Source organism: Amblyomma mixtum, chromosome 3, assembly GCF_055824585.1.
Source record: "Amblyomma mixtum isolate Tamu chromosome 3, ASM5582458v1, whole genome shotgun sequence".
NCBI classification, from domain to species: domain Eukaryota; kingdom Metazoa; phylum Arthropoda; class Arachnida; order Ixodida; family Ixodidae; genus Amblyomma; species Amblyomma mixtum.
Genome location: NC_143014.1, coordinates 400,218,093 through 400,234,925, shown reverse-complemented (window position 1 = coordinate 400,234,925; position 16,833 = coordinate 400,218,093). Strand labels below are relative to the sequence as shown.

General features: G+C 51.6%; 2 pseudogenes; both read left to right on the top strand.

Annotated features, from left to right (window-relative positions):
- The window catches only part of LOC149357354 (uncharacterized), a 34,769-nt pseudogene extending 18,636 nt beyond the window's left edge, over nt 1–16,133 (top strand).
- Nucleotides 1–16,833, top strand: part of LOC149357353 (uncharacterized) — a 60,746-nt pseudogene that overhangs the window by 33,867 nt on the left and 10,046 nt on the right.

The window sequence follows — 16,833 nt, the reverse complement described above, 5'->3', positions numbered from 1 at the left end:
GGCCGCCCGCGTTGTTTCTCCTCTTTCCCTTGCTCCCGCCTCAGGCGGTGGAGAGGCGGCTGGGTGACTAATCACTGTCATTTAGCCACAGCTCCGCCCCGGCTCCCCAAGGGCCTTTGCCATTGGCGCCTTTTGGCGGGAATTCGGGACCCCGCTTTGGACAGCCGCGCGCCGCGCGCCGCGCGACCGTCCGAGCGGGGCCCGGAGAGAGAGATCCCTCCGAGACAGCGTAAGGTGCGTACGTTACTGTTTGTCCGTGCCGGCCTTTGCCGTTCGGACCAGTGCTTACTCGAGCTCGCCCGCACGTGTCCTCTGACCTGCAGCGGCTCGAGCCTGTCCAGCGGGGTCCAGCGACCTCTGACAGGCGTACCTTGCGTTGAATGCCCACTCTCTCTCGCAACCGGCCCAACGGTCGACACGAGAGAGAGATCACAGCACTGCCGCGGGGACATTCTCCTGCAGCGGCGTGCTAGCGGTGCGCATTACTCGAGTCGCTTTGTGCGCGCAGCGGAGCCTTGCTCCTCGCGCGCCCCCGGGACGGGGTGACTATTGAGTGTGTGTATATCAGCTGGAGGACGACGTGAATAAACGTCTCCTTTGTGAACTTGGAGGCCTATTTCTTTGCGGCGAATCGCTCTCCTCCCAGCGGAGGTTGAGTGCGCCGCATCGGTGTCCCAGTGGTGTGTGGTGACGGCTGATCGGGGCCCTTGGCTCGCGCGAAGCTCGAACCCGCGGTGGGTAGTGGCCTGTGTCCACTTAGAAACCCACAACTGGCGCCCAACGTGCTAAGTCATTGGCGCTTACGCCTTTGATGACATATTAGCCCAGCAGGTCGCCTTGCCGATCACGCTTGCGCACCATGTCTACCCCCAGCGGGGCACTCGGCAGCTACCTGTCGGCTCCCTACGGAGTTGTAGCGTCGTTTTATCCGCTGGCTGCTGTTCCTTCGAATAGCCAGACACCGTGCTGGGCCGCGGCCCCCATTGGGGTTTACGGCGACACAACCCAAAATGTCGACCACGCGGCTCCCATCGGAGCTGTATCGGAAGCACCCTGCGGTGCATCCGCTGGTCACATGCCTCAGCTGTGCACGCTTTCCACCCAGTGCGAAAGCAGTTCGTGTCACGCTGCCGCAACCGGCAGTTTCGAACAGCAGCAGCCGTGCCCCGCGAGCAGTCAATTCTGCTCTGGGAACGGCGAGGCGCTGGCCCGGTTCCCTGCGGAAACCGCGCCGCTCATCGAACTAGGAGCCTTGCCTCCCTCGTTCGTGCAGCCCGCCCAAGCCTCCACTGAGGCCGGAGCGCAGGCGCTGCTAGCCAGTGCTGCCCAGATGATCCAGTCGCTGTCAGGGGCTGTTGGGACGCTTTTGGCCACGCCGAAGTTGTCTCACCCCGCGGTCAAGTTGCCCATGCCAACATACCGCGGGTATGATGACCTACTCAGTGCCCGGGATTTCCTTGAGTCCCTCACCCATTATCAGAGAACTATGGGTCTTACTGAGCAGGTGGTGCTTGCACACATCATCCCCGCAGCGCTGACTGACACGGCAGCTCGGTGGCATCGGCTTTCCGGCCACCGGGCAGCGACTCTCGAGGAGTTCCGTGCAGCATTCCTGCGCGAATTCCTGCCCGCTGACTACGAGCGTAGGATGCGGCGAGAGCTGGAGCTCCGTACTCAGGCTCCGGATGAGTCGCTGCAAGAGTATGTTCGTGCGATGGAAGACCTTTTCTCAATCGCCGAGCCCAGAGCCTCGAACGAGGAGCGTGTCGAAAGGACGATCAGGCAGGCACATCCGACCTTTTCGGCTTACCTGCGCGGCGGCCGATTCCGAGATTTGGAGGAGCTGGCCGCCGAGGCAAAGCGCATTCAAGGCGACATTCTCGCCGCGCGCGCCTATCGTCCGCCACCGCCGGCAAGCGAGGCCCTTGAGCCACGCTGTGCATGGAGAGGGGCCTTGCCCTTACCCAACCGGCGACCACCCGCACAACCTGCCTTTGCAGCTGTTAGCGGGCAAAACGAGGCATGGGAGTTGAGCGACAGAGCTCTCGATCCCTACTCGTACGGGAGACGGGCAGCCTGCGCTGCACCGTTTTCCGAGCAGCATGCTGATGGGCGGCAAGCGCTCCAACGCACAGCGGAGGGGGAAACCCGACTCGGCCGACCCTTTGGTCGTGCAGCGGGCGGACCCAGGCAGGGAGAGGCGCCATTGTCCCGCGACCAAGCTCGCGGCGGTGTGCGCTGCTTCCGCTGCCAAGAGAGGGGCCACTTAGCAAGAGAATGCACCGTAGCCAGGCCTCCTGCGAGGCAGGGAAACGGCGGCGGGGGTCGGTCGTAAAGGGACCACCGGCCCAATCTCTGCTAATTCCCTCTGCGTACAGAGCAAGCTGCCTTGCTAATGCGCACGCGCCGTTTATTCCGGTCACCATTGCTGGCCGCGAATTTTCGGCGTTACTGGATACGGGAGCCAGCGCTTCCTTGTTCGGTGAAGAGGTGTTGTCCCACTTGCAAAAGCACTCTGTGCGCTTGCGGGACTGCCGTACGGCATTCAACCTTGCGAAAGGCGTAGCCCATTCGGCTGGCGCCGCGAGGCTGACTGTCAGGTGGGGAGAGCGGACGAGACGCACGCGTTTCATCCATCTCCCAGGGCTCAGTGTGCCCATGATTCTCGGACGGGACTTTCTCCTGAAAACCGGGATCGTGGTGGACATTGCGAATGGCGGCTATCGCGACGGACCATTTTCCCAGCTTAAGCCGTTCATTAGCCCACCGGCGTCAGTATCTGCCTGCGCAGTGAAGGCGTTCGGAGAGTGCCACGCTCAGCGGCCAGGGCCACGCCCTTGTGTCGAGCGTTCCGTCGTTCAGCCTCCCCATTGGGACCGAGCGGCGCGGCACGACCAGGCACCACATCCGCTGGCCGCCAGTGCGGCAACATTGGATGACACACAGAAGGCTCGTTTGACAGCGCTATTGCGTCAGTACGATGAGCTCTTCACGGATCAACCTGGCTGTACCACTTTAGTGAGCCACAAGATCCACACTGGAGACGCGCTTCCTTTGAAGTGCAACCCTAGACCCGTCAGCCTTGCGAAAAGGCAGGTGATTGATGGGTTGCTGGATGAGATGCTGTCGGCGGACATTATCCGCCGCTCGTCCAGCGCCTGGGCGTCTCCGGTGGTGTTGGTGCCTAAGAAAGATGGCAGCCACCGTTTGTGTGTGGATTATCGCCGTCTAAATGCGCTGACTCGCAAGGATGCCTATCCTTTCCCGACGATCAGCTCAATCGTAGGAAACCTGGGCAGCGCGCGGTACTTTTCCACGCTAGATGCCTCCAAAGGTTACCTACAGGTCCAGATGGCTGACACTGACCGGTCTAAGACCGCGTTCACGTGTCACAGAGGGCTGTTTGAGTTCACTCGTATGCCCTTTGGTCTCTGCAATGGTCCTGCGACTTTTCAGAGGCTCATGGACCGCGTCCTGGGGGAAGCGAAATGGTCCCACGCCATGTGCTACCTGGACGATATCGTGATTTATTCACGAACCTTCGATGAGCACTTAGGCCACATTGCCGACGTGCTCGAGAGGGTACGGGCTGCTGGGATGACTTTGAATCCTGCGAAAGCCCAAATAGCGCGGACCCGGGTTCAGTTACTAGGGTTCACGCTGGGCGAGGGCTCCATTGATCCTGATGCGGAGAAACTTCGAGCCATACTCGAATTTCCCGCGCCCAAGGACGTACGCGGCCTCCGCCGCTTTCTGGGAATGGCCAATTTTTATCGGTCGTTCATCCCGTCCTGTGCCCGCGTGCAGGCACCCTTGACCAAGCTCTTGGGAAAGACTGCAGCGTGGCGATGGGGGCCCGAGCAAGAGCGATCCTTTCGCCTCCTGTCTAGTGCCATTGCCGAGACAGCGCAGCTCAGGCTACCCGACCTGACCAGACAGTTCGTAGTCCAGACTGACGCGAGCGATCTGGGTTTAGGAGCAGTTCTCCTACAGGAATTCGATGGCGTGCTGCAACCGCTGGCCTTTGCCAGCCGCTCCTTGCTGCCCTCGGAGAGGAATTATTCCGTGACCGAGAAGGAGTGCCTCGCCATCGTGTTTGCACTGCGCAAATTTGACGTCTACCTTGATGGAACGCAATTCGTGGTGCAGACAGACCACAGTGCGCTCAGTTGGCTGATGCGGCTCCGCGAGCCTGCGGGTCGGCTGGCGCGCTGGGCTCTCCTGATACAGCATTACGACTTTTCCGTGCAGTATCGAAAGGGGAGCACAAACGTGGTAGCTGACGCGCTATCCCGTGCCCCACTCGCCAGCGGCGCCTTGACGCCTGTAGGCGGAGGGGGCGAAACAGCGGACGAGCCGCCGGGCGGCAAGGAGGGAGAGCCCGCGAACGGGTTAACCCATTCCGCAAACCAGGCAAGCAGCGCTTCGCAAAGCGGATGAGAGGCAAAGCTCTTCGTGAGCGCCTCGGAGTTGCCGACGCGAACGGAAATTTTGGCTGCAAACCTGAGTGGGGACGAGACCATGCTCCCCTCTGGGATGACTGGAATCGTTTTCAGCCGTAAAGAGCTACTGAAAGCCCAGCAAAATGACCCCTTTTGTCGCGAGGTGAGCGACGGTCTCAGGGAGACGGAGCGCCGTGACGCTACTGGTATTGTAGCGGGCGCAGGGGGGCAGAAGCCAGCGTGTGTCGCGGCGAACCCCGGGGATTCATATTTGCTGGACCATGACGGGCTCGTGCTGAAGTACATAGCCACCGATGACGAGTCCATCGACCCGTTCAAGGTGGTTATCCCCAAAAGTCTGAGGGGTGCACTGTTGAGATTCTCTCATGACGAACCACTGGCCGGTCATCTGAGTGGCTCCAAAGTTTTTGCAAAACTGAGTCAATCGGTGACGTGGCCCGGCATGAAGCGTGACATTTTCCGCTATTGCCGTTCCTGCCATGTCTGTCAAGCGGTGAAGTCACGGGGCGGCAAGCCGCCTGGAATGATGAAACCGATTGACAGTGTGCGTCCGTGGCAGATGGCGACCTGCGATTTGATGGGGCCTTTCCCCAGGAGCAAGCAGGGGTTCATTTACCTGATGGTAGTCGCTGACCACTTTTCCAAATGGGTTGAGTTGTACCCCCTTCGGAAAGTGTCAGCACGAGCGGTGCTGGATAAACTCCAGGAAGTGTTCTGTCGGTTCGGCTTTCCGGAAAGACTGATCACGGACAATGCGTCCTATTTCACCGCTCGGGTGTTCGGTAACACGTGCCGTTCCCTCGGAATCGAGCACTACACCACTTCACCCTACCACCCCCAGTCCAACTTGACCGAGCGAATCAACCGAACGCTCAAGCCAATGCTGGCGGCCTTTGCCGGGTGTCAAAAGGATTGGGCAGACCATTTGAGCGAGTTCGCGTTCGCCATCCGAACAGCTGAGAATCGCTCAACTGGTTTCTCTCCCGCCTTCCTCAATTTCGGGAGGGAGCTGGCGAATCCGATGTCAAACGTCGTGCAGAGCCAGCTCGGGGATGAGCAGACGCGGGCAGACTGCTCTGCTTATGCGTCGACGCTTCGGGACCGGCTTGGTCGGGCTCTCAACAGAGCAAGGCAGAATTTGGCGGCAGCCAGAGCCCAACAGAAGGCTCAATATGACCGCAAGCACCGCCGCCTGACTTTTCAGGTGGGTGGTCTTGTCCTGAAGCGCAACCACGTGCTTAGCGATGCGAGCAAGGGGTTCTCAGCCTCGCTCGCTCCTAAGTGGCTTGGTCCGTACCGAGTGGTCAGAGTCTGGTCGCCACTCGCGTACCTGCTGGAGGATCCCCTTACGGGGAAAACCAGCCGTGCCCACATCGCAGACCTGAAGGCCTACGCGTCACTGTCTGACGAGCTTGCGCCGATACCCATTGGTATCAAAGGCAAGCGCAAAGGCACAACTGGTGCTGCGGAACGCAAGCGTACGGAGCACCGGTGCAATCTGAGGCGACGGTCACCGGTGTGATTAATGCCGGACGGCGGACTTTTCCGCAACCGAAGGCACGCAGCCTCAGCTAGCTGGCGAGCTTTCTCGTCAGGCCCTACCTAGGCGAAGCACGGTGTGTTATTTTTTTTGTTGTTTGTTTTTGCAGCATGCTCAGTTCCAGCCTTGTGTGTTTATCAGTTTATTTATTTTTTTGTTTGAGTCAGTTTCTGGCCACTTTCGTTTCCTGCTTGTACGTCTGTTTTCGTTCTAACGTACCAGACTTGTACATAGGCAAACTTCAGCCAGCTCGTGCTTGCTCTTATCTTCAAGAAGAAAAAGATGGGTGTCGTTTGTACAGCGCGCCTTTTCTCATTTCCTGCCCGACTGTGGGTGCTTGGCTCGTTAAGGAGCCGTGTGTCGCGGTGCGAGTTTTGTGCGGCCCGTATGGAGGGGAAGTTGGCGGGGCGTTTGGGGCGATGGGGGGGCGGAAAGTGCACCCTTTGACCCTCGCCGCGGCGCCTCTGGACGCTTCTGATGGGGGGGGTCGTTGTCGCCGACCAGCGTCCGCGCACGTGCCGGTGTACGTGCACATGTGTTTGTGTTTGTGGCTGTGTGCGCGCGTAACCATGAGCCAAGGCGACGCCTGTGAGTTGTGCCGTTGTGTCCTTCTGCGTGAGCGCGAGGATGAGAAGGACCCCTCGCTGTGGACAAGGTTACACATCTGGACGCCGCCGAACGTCCTCGCCCGTTTCAGCCGGCGTGAAAGGGGTGCACTAACTTTCTTGTGCCCGAACGTGATGTCGTGTCCAAGGGCGCGAGGTCAGTGCTCTGCCGCGGCCCCGTCGTCATCAACGCACCCTACATCAACGGAAAGAAGACCGCCATCAGTCGTCGGCCCTCCCAACCCGTTCAACTTGAAGCCTGCGAGCGGTGAGTCGCCGACCGGCCCACTGGGCCGCGCCATCGAACTTTGAGGCTGGCATCCACCTGTAACATAGCTGTACAGTTGTATTCACACAGCATTGTATATAATCTGCAAGCTGTTTTGATTTACTGAAGCGTATGCAAGTGTTGTTTGCCTTGTTTTTCCTTTGTTTTTTTTTACATTGTTCTGGCTGGAACTGAAGTGTAGCTAGTTTTTTTTGTGTATTCATTTCTTTATTTTGGAACTGAAGTGTAGCTAGTTTTTTTTGTGTATCCATTTCTTTATTTTAGAACTGAAGTGTAGCTTATTTTTTTCGTGTATTGATTTCTTTATTTTGGCCGCGTGCTTTGCCGATGGTAGGAGGGCATTTAAGGAGAGGGGGATGTGGGAATCTGGCTTTCCGCCGTCGCCTTTGCGCGGCTGTGCCGGCCGCCCGCGTTGTTTCTCCTCTTTCCCTTGCTCCCGCCTCAGGCGGTGGAGAGGCGGCTGGGTGACTAATCACTGTCATTTAGCCACAGCTCCACCCCGGCTCCCCAAGGGCCTTTGCCATTGGCGCCTTTTGGCGGGAATTCGGGACCCCGCTTTGGACAGCCGCGCGCCGCGCGCCGCGCGACCGTCCGAGCGGGGCCCGGAGAGAGAGATCCCTCCGAGACAGCGTAAGGTGCGTACGTTACTGTTTGTCCGTGCCGGCCTTTGCCGTTCGGACCAGTGCTTACTCGAGCTCGCCCGCACGTGTCCTCTGACCTGCAGCGGCTCGAGCCTGTCCAGCGGGGTCCAGCGACCTCTGACAGGCCTACCTTGCGTTGAATGCCCACTCTCTCTCGCAACCGGCCCAACGGTCGACACGAGAGAGAGATCACAGCACTGCCGCGGGGACATTCTCCTGCAGCGGCGTGCTAGCGGTGCGCATTACTCGAGTCGCTTTGTGCGCGCAGCGGAGCCTTGCTCCTCGCGCGCCCCCGGGACGGGGTGACTATTGAGTGTGTGTATATCAGCTGGAGGACGACGTGAATAAACGTCTCCTTTGTGAACTTGGAGGCCTATTTCTTTGCGGCGAATCGCTCTCCTCCCAGCGGAGGTTGAGTGCGCCGCATCGGTGTCCCAGTGGTGTGTGGTGACGGCTGATCGGGGCCCTTGGCTCGCGCGAAGCTCGAACCCGCGGTGGGTAGTGGCCTGTGTCCACTTAGAAACCCACACACTAATCTCAAAGTTTCTTTTATTCTTGGAACATTTATGCTTCAAAGTATTTAGTGCAAATAATGCAAGAGAGAACACATTGCCATGTATGCTGACAAAGTCTGTTGATGGGATTTATAAGACATAAGTAGAGGCCGGATTTTTAGGCACCAAGAAGGCATGTTTTAGGCGCCAAAAATAGGTGGTTAAGATTTGATTTTAGGCACCTAAAAAGAAAAATAGGCACTATAAACTGCCTCAAAATTGCACTTATCAGATCCGAACATCAGCACGCAATATCTGCCATAAAGTAAAAACAGCCGGAATGATTTGAGATCTTAACTATTGTGTGCGAACCTTAGAAGCACTCTTTTTAAAGCTGTCGTGAAGCTTTTCGTACAACACGCATGCTTCAGCAGAGCAAAAGAGATGGTTACAAAGCCTTTTAAAATGCGTTGGCATACCTGGAAACAAACAATTTGCTTGTCGTGCACAATAGTAAAACAAGAGGCCGTGCATTTAGCAATTGACGCAAATGTGACTTTAAAGCATCCGACATGTGTTCAGAGTCATCCTCATAGGAATTAAACTTATCTATTGCAGGCATGCACGGTGCTTTAACATTAATAAATGTGTCGCCATTTGTGTAAACTGCGTTTTATAGTTAGTGGCTCCAAGTGTCGGAAGTCACGCGGACTTAAAATGGTGCTTGCTATTAAAAGGGTCTGGAAACCATAAGTACGAGATGCTAAAAATGTAGCCGCTTAGTGCTGGTGATGCTTTATATGCCGAAAATAATTATATAGTTCAGCACGGGCCTACGTACATCCACTGGGGATTCATAATAAATAAACACCGTTCATATAGTAATCACTGCTAAAGTCATGAAAGCAGTAGCACACAAGCAACGTCTCCATGTTGGTGGGCTCAAAATTGTGCCTCTTCTCATTGAGAACAAGCTTGTAAGCTGAAAAGGAACGCTCCACACCAACAGATGTTACAGGAGTGTGCTTGTAGGAAACCATTTCGATTGAAGGGTTGAGATAATATGACATAGGAGTGACGCCAAAAGAGTGATATTCATACAAGCATCAAACATTGTTTGAGTGCATGAATGTGTTCCGTATGCACGCACGACTGGCACGGCTCTCAGCTGTCCAGTGCGGCCTACTCCAAGAAAACTGCCGCCAAAGGCTATTTGATTAGGATGACATGCAGATGAGGCACAAGGAATGATCATAAGGCAGATTACCAATATGGCAAATTTTATCCAGTTAAACTTTATCCAGCCAGCTTATGGAACAATTTGCAGTCAACTCGAACCCACTGGGAATTATGTGGACGAAACTTACGTACTTCATGTACTTTCCAAAATGTAGCACCATCTGGTCAACTACCATTTTAACGGCCAGAGTTTACAAGCTGTAACTACAAAACGGCAGAAACAGGAAAAAGGTTATTTCGATATTTTTGGCTGATGTGGTTGACATTGTCTACACAGTCGGCGTTGGAGTAGTGTTCACCACACCCAAGTGACGAAGTCATTTAATTTTGCCATGTGTGGGTTCAACTCAAAACCGAAATGGATTCGAAAACAAAGAGAATCTGAAAACAAAACCACAACGTATATCAGGGCTATTTTCTTCAAAATAGGGCATTTTTAGGCACCAACGTTGGAAATCGGCATTTATAGGCGCTGACGCCCAAAATAGGCATTTATGGCACCATCAAATGTGTATTAAACATGTCGTGAACGCCTAATTCATGCTCATATGTAAAAATGGTGCGCCTATGATGCCTTGAAAAAAATAGGCATTTGCCTAAAATCTGGTCTCTAGACATAAGGATATACCTGGCCTTGCAGCCTGATAGTATGATGCTTTGTCATCCTTGTTTTTTCATGTGTTTAAAATGTTTGCTGCTTTTAAGTGTAAAGAATAATGCACGTTCCTGTCCAACATTTATTACTCCCTCTGCTTTGTTGTTGTGGCCTAGTGTGTGTAATAAATCATGTTTGTAGATCACATCACATCACTTTATTTTCCTTAAAGACCCTTTTCCAGGGTGTTACATAAGGGGTGGGGTTTACGAAATGCAGGAATCAACAGTGCTTGAAAATGATGATGAACATGTTATGGCAGTAATATTATGGGGAAGGCCGTTCCAGTCAGCTGCTTCACGAGAAAAAAATGAGTTGGCAAAAACAGTGGTACGGCCACGTGGACGCAAAACTTGGAAGAGAATGATCGACCGATGCGGTGGGACCTACATTGTGGAAGTGCGCAAATGTATGGTTCTTGTTTTAGTGGTGAATAAAAGAACTTGTGAAACAGGACAAGACTGGCTATGCGACGGCGACTAGAAAGATTAGCTAGACCTGACTACGATTTGAGGGATGATATGCTGACATCGTACTAGTATGAGGAGTGCATGAATCTGATAGCCCTGTTTTGAAAAGATTCGATAGCGTGTGTTAAATATTCTTGATAAGGGCTCCAGATGGGTGATGCGTATTCAAGTTTAGTTCTAATGAATGAGATGTACGCTTGTAGTCTTACGTGTTGTGGGGCTTCCCGTAGGTGATGTTTTAAGAAACCTAGTGTTTTATTAGCAGATGATATCAGGTTAGTCACGTGCAAACGCCAAGATAAATCATTAGAAATGGTGACTCCTAAGTATTTATATGACTGGACGAGGTCAACTGGGGAATTGCAGACTGTGTATTTGAAAACAAGAGGATTTCGACGGCGGGGAAAGGACATGCACTTGCATTTGTTAGAGTTGAGCATCATCATCCACTGGTAGCACCAGTCTTGCACATGGCGCAGGTCTGCCTGAAGGGATTCTTGGTCAGAATGGTTAGTCACTGAGCGATAAATGACGCAATCATCGGCGAATAAGCGGATGTGACAAGAGACATGCTGGGGTAAATCATTAATCTATATGAGGAATAACAAAGGACCGAGAACAGAACCCTGTGGGACGCCAGAGGTTACTGGAAGCGGGTTGGAAAGTTGGTTATTAATGACGACGGACTGAGAGTGATGCGTGAGGAAAGCTTTAATCCATGCAATTATGTTCGGATGTATACTTCAACTGGGAGAGTTTAAGAAGCAAGCGTTGATGAGGTACTTTGTCGAATGCCTTAGCGAAATCTAAGAAAATGGAGTCAGTTTGCAGGTTAGTATCAAGGTTGGCGTGAATATCATGTAGAAAAATGGCTAGTTGAGTTTCGCAGGAGAACCCCTTGCGAAATCCATGCTGTGATGGATGGAAGAAATTATTTGAATCCAAAGATTGCATGATTTGAGAGTAAATGACATGTTCCATGATTTTGCACGGTACACTTGTTAATGAAATGGGGCGATAATTAAGAGGTGAATCAGTACTACCTGATTTGTGGACGGGAACGACCTTCCCCACTTCCCAGTCGTCTGGAATGGTACCTTCGGAGAGTGATTGCGAGAATAATCCTCAAAACCTCAAAGCCTCAAAACTGGCTGCACTTATTTTTGATGCAGCGTTACATGTTCCATGGGTGTGTTCCGGGAACCAAAATTCTGTTACTGCTGTCAATTAAGTTGCCGTATACCCTAGTGATACGAAGAATTTTTACGCAAATGCCTTTCAAAGAAGGTCCTCCAGCCAGTGGAGCTGGCCAGTTGGTGTGATGTGATGGTTAATCCCCATTCACTTAGTGTGACATACAGGGGGCTGGGAATTAACTGCATAGAGATCATGAATCCAGCGTCAAGGAATATGTTCACTTGACATCGCGGTGCTAGGTGGGCGAGTTTAATGTTTTCAATGATACACATCGCCAGAGAGAGAGAGACTCTTTAATGAAATACAGAGAATTTAGCCGGTGTTTCAATATCGCTGGCATGCTACTCTGCGTAGGGAGGGGAATTTGGGAGATAAAGACTGAAGGAGAGCCGCACATGAGTTGTGCGGCTTCTCATGACAACACAGATGCCTCGAGGGGACTTCAGTGTACTCACTGCGCTTGGCTTCAACAGTCAATGCAAGTGCAGGGCGCTTTCCTGCTTGGTGAAAATTATTTAAACAGAAACGTCGCGCCATGGAAAAAAAAATATTTGCGCTGTCGTTCAGCGCGAGCAATTCGCTGCACGTCTTTGCCGCGCTTATAGCGCTGTGCGCTGCATTCAGTCACCTTAATCCCCGACTGAAAGGTGCGCTGGCGTATGAATTCCTCGTGACTACGAAAATCGGTGCGGGCGCGCTCCCGCGTAGAATATGGGCACTGGTTTCGTTGCCCGATCGAGGAAGCTCTGGACGATCGAGCATGCATGCAGCGTCTCCACCTTGCTGAAAGGATGATCGAGGATCGAGGGAAGGCTATGCGTAGTAGAAAAAGTTAATTCCGACTGGCGCAGTTCCTGGCCGGTGTATGCCGCACACAAACATGCGTACGTGTACTGGCTATCAGATAGGCAGATCTGCCCTGATAGCGGGCGGGTTCACTGCACGCGGTGCGCAGCATATGCATAGCGGAAAGGTCGAACATAATCAGTTTTGAGTATGAAGTATGATCGACGTACGTACCGATACCACATTTGCTCTACTTTTTGCGCGCAACGCGCACAAACGCGTTAAGCTAGAATTAATTGTGCAGCACCTTTTAAAAATTCATTCGCCTCAATTGATGGTTCTCCCTAGATTAAAATTAACTGCGCAGCTAACACACATTTTTTTTCACCTGGCCGTAGTTTATGCCGTGCGCCTGGAATCGTCTGCGCCGAGGACGAGTGAAGAAAAGTCAGCAAAGCCGAATAGCGGCCGGCCGTCTTTGCATGCTTCGCACGAAACGCAGAAGTACTTCAGTTATGCGAACCGCTTGGTTGGTACGCATCAGTTGTCAAGTTCACTACGAGACAACGTTTACCGTCCAATATTGATATATGATATGTGTACAGTTTTGCCGAAAATGAGCCAGGATCGAGTGAAGCCGGCCGGATGATCCTTGGAAGCTAAGCATATGATCGAGAACGCGAGCTCTACAGCGATTCATGGCCTCCGTGCAAAGAATTTTCAGGCACTATCGGAAGGGCGCGCAGCTCACATATACCTAATGCGTGCTTGCAAGAATCATGCAATTTGCACGAATATTGTATGTGTTTGAGCATACGTACGTGTGTTTCAGATATGTCCCCGCTAATTTCGTAAGCTGCTTTCTGGCCAAATAAATCTCCACCGGTGAGCGGTTGTGCTGGTACAAGGTGTGTGCTACACAAACCGATTAAAACGTACAATTAAGCTTCTTGCCAGTATTATAACTTTCCCGAAGCGATTCGCAGCTATGCCGGTGACGGTCGAAGCTTACGTCGCCCGCAGACAGAGCAGCTGCATGCAGATTTCTGCAGGACCGTCAGAGTCACTCCGGTAAACAGAGCTGCTAATGGAGATGCATTCAGCACCGTCAGATCTCGTGCCGGTACAAACAGACGTGCTGACGGAGATCCCTTCAGCACCATCAGAGACGCGCCGGTGCAAACAGAGCTCCTGACGGAGATGCCTTCAGCACCGTCAGAGTCACGCCGGTACAAACAGAGCGGCTGACGGAGATGCCTTCAGCACCGTCAGAGCCGCGCCGGTGCAAACAGAGCTGCTAATGGAGATGCCTTCAGCCCCGTCAGAGTCGCGCCATTGCAAACAGAGCATCCATGCAGATTCCTTCAGGACCATCAGGTGCATGTAGAGGTGACAGTCAAGAATCCTGTTGGCTCCCTGAAGGAACTTTGAAGGATTTTTTGACCGGGACGTGCGTTGGCTACTGCGAGGACAGTGTACGCTCGGCCTCTTATCTTTTTTTCTCTCCCCGCGCCTTGTGAAACGCTTGTTCAGGTGCAAGTTATTATTGCTACGCACTTCCATGCTCACCCAACTGCGGTACTTCGACGACAGCACAAAATGTGCACATGCTGAACATGCACGTGCATTAGCATCTCCATGCAGCACAAAGTACTAGAGATAAGCCACAGCAGTGATTACTTCAAAGAAGCAACACTTTGAGCTTTCAGGCACAGTCAGATAAAACAAGCTGAATGCACATTGTTTTTTAATGATGATTATTTTATTTGCATATATATTCATGAGAACGTTTTTATCTTCCAGGCACCCAGGCAGAGAAAAAAATTAAAAATTTTGAAGGATATCTACATTAGGAAACGCCAGTAAATAAAAGAAAAGCAGAAGAGTGGAGCTGGGGCGGCAGGTATGCCTACTGTGAAATGGCCGCATTTTGAATCCATGATGCAGCTCATGGAATCTTCACCGCAGCCTGCACTGTGAGTTTAATTTGCTTGTATAATGAGACCTTTTGCAACACTTGATGTAGAAATACATGTGAAAAGGAGAACAGAGCCAGAGCAAGCATAATGTGACTTTTACAAGTCCAAAAATATGGTAGCTGAACAACACGGGCATCTCATAGAGCACTCCATTGAACAAACGCAGGCACCTCATAGCAAGAAAGTGATTGTTGGGGTAGTCTAAGCAGAAAGGCTAGTTTAGTGTTATCAAACTATATGCTTAGTGCCTCTAGCAGTATTCTTGTTACATATCTACACTGCTAGCAACATTAGGCTGAACGCTAGGATTTCTTTTGCTAAGGCAGTCAATGTCCAAGTCACATGTTTACAAATCACCCTCTCATCTGTGCCTCAGTGCAGTGACCAGTAGTACTGTTATCTCTGCGTGTAATCAAGCAGCTGTATTTGCTTTCATGATAGTGGATCATGAAACGTTGAACTACATAATTTGTTTTTCCAGAGTCCTATGCAGTACAGAGGAAGATGGTACAAGGTGAGAAACAAATAGGCCACTAAAAAAACAACTAATTTTGCGCAAACAAATTTCACAACCAACTGCACTTGGTTATTCAAAAAGTTAATTCTGGTGTAAAATATGTACGTTAATTTCTTTTCAGCTTTGGCCATGCTGCTGATGACAGTGGTGAAAGGTTAGTGACAAAAAGGAGGCTTTTTAGGTACAACCTTAGACCTATACCGCATGGTATGGGCCTGCCAAGGCAACATGGAAATAAACATGATAAATGAACTGCCGATTGAGCAGCTGGCCAACTTAGGCCCAAAAGTTCAGCAGGAGCAGAGCTTTGAAAGCAGTCTTTTTATAAAGCGGTCTTGTTTAAAATGTTGCCATCAGCGAAAACAAAGAACATATTCATGGTGCCTTTGCACAGTCTGTTATGCTGCTGCATATTTATCCTTGATCTCTGGCATTGCAGCTCCACGCAGGCAACGCAGGAGGGACATGTGGAGCTACTGCCTCGGGCCACTGGCAGCGATGCCGAAGGAGAAACCTGGGAGCAAGAGTAAGTAAAATTTGCGATACCCTGGTAGATTTTCACATTCTTGTCGTCCACCTACTTTGCACTAGGTTGTGTTCTGCTATAAATTGCACGTGCAAGAAAAGTGTCCTAATGATACTTGTCTTGCAGATGCAGTCCTGACGTGCATGAGCAGGATGCTGCTGAGCTGACACCTGCAAAACGGTACGTGGGCCGAGTTTCTGGCAAAACAATTACTTTGCTAAACAGGCGGACCAAGACAAGTTCTTTCGTCTAATGAAGAAAACTTTGTATTGCATTATAGGCCACGCACGTCGCAGAAGATAACAAAAAAAAAATTCTGGGTGAGTTTTGCAATCTGTTCATTACTGAGAGTTTACATTTTTTGTTCCCAAAGTTAAAGGCATTTGCAGTAAGGTTAACTGTGAGACAGTGGTTTGTCTGTTCCTCTCCCTTGTCCAATCTCTTTTGCACATGATTTCCTTCCATGACGTTTGGTGAACTGACTAACCAATTTGCACTACGCTAAATTGCTTGGTCTGCAGGAATGCTGGCGATGACAATGTCATGAGGGCTTGCGTGAGCCATTTGGCTCAGATTAGGGAACAGCGGCAACAGCAGAGGGATCACATCGGACTTTTTTGTATGCTGTTGGACGCCCGCCTGAGACTCCTGCCACGACACCTGGCTGAAGACCTCATGCACAACATTGAAGTCATGACATATAGCCTGCAGGTGCAGGGCAGGATTGAATAATTAACATACAGACTGTTCCGAATTAAAGGCGCGCTGTAGAACGCTGCTCACAGCTAAACCAGTGAATTGGTTGAGCTCAAATTTCGTGCAGAAATGACATATGGTCGGCAGAATTGCTATCTACCACATTTCTTTGGGGTACTTTCCTGAATCAATAAGAAGTCTGATATTCCCATAGTTTGCAGCGACGACGAAATGAAATGGGCCAGTTTCTCTGCGATTGTATTGGTGGCATCGTCTCGTTGTCGGCCATGGAGATTCGGCAAAGGAGGTGGGGCAGAGTTTTGTGGGAGGTTTCGAAGGTGCTCTACCCCAAGAAACTTCAAACTTGGTGCAGTTTTGGCCAAACCAAGCCTTTTGTGGTCATTGACAAAAGCAGTTGCTGAAAAGTCTTCAAACCTCCCACAAAAGAACCCTCTCATTTGCCTAATCTCCATGGTTGACCAACGAGATGGCACCACCAGTGCAAACACCGAGAGAGCGACCCATTTTGTTTCGTCGTTGCTGCAAACTATGGGAATATCCGACTTCTTCTTATTGATTCAGGCAAGTACCCCAAAGAAATGTGGTAGAAAGCAATTCTGCCGACCAAATGCCATGTATTTGCGATAATTGAGCTCGAACAACTCACTGGTTTAGCTTTGAGGTGCATTCTATGGCGCACGTTTAATTGCGGAACACGCTGTAGTGTTGATGTGCT